This window comes from Arachis duranensis, chromosome 9 (genome assembly GCF_000817695.3).
Source record: "Arachis duranensis cultivar V14167 chromosome 9, aradu.V14167.gnm2.J7QH, whole genome shotgun sequence".
NCBI classification, from domain to species: Eukaryota; Viridiplantae; Streptophyta; class Magnoliopsida; order Fabales; family Fabaceae; genus Arachis; species Arachis duranensis.
The window spans coordinates 54,634,217-54,634,828 of NC_029780.3; positions in this window are offsets into that span (position 1 = coordinate 54,634,217).

Genomic DNA, 612 nt, shown 5'->3' on the forward strand with positions numbered 1-612 from the left:
CATCCATAGGAACTCAGAATTCAGATAGTATTATTGATTCTCCTAGTGTAGTATGTTGATTCTTGAACACAGTTACTTTATGAGTCTTGGCCGTGGCCCTAAGCACTTTGTTTTCCAGTATTACCACCGGATACATAAATGCCACAGACACATAATTGGGTGAACCTTTTCAGATTGTGACTTAACTTTGCCAAAGTCCCCAATTAGAGGTGTCCAGAGTTCTTAAGCACACTCTTTTGCCTTGGATCACGACTTTAACCACTCAGTCTCAAGCTTTTCACTTGGACCTGCATGCCACAAGCACATGGTTAGGGACAGCTTGATTTAGCCGCTTAGGCATGGAATTACTTCCTTGGGCCCTCCTATCCACTGATGCTCAAAGCCTTGGATCCTTTTCACCATTGCCTTTTGGTTTTAAGGGCTATTGGCTTTTTTTTTTCTTTTTCTTGATCCAATGATTCCTTGTAATTTTTTTTCAGTGCTTTTTCTTGCTTCAAGAATCAAATTCATGATTTTTCAGATCATCAATAATATTTTTCGTGTTCCTCATTCTTTCAGGAGCCAACAATTTTAACATTCATGAAATTCAAGATAAAAAATATGCACTGTTCA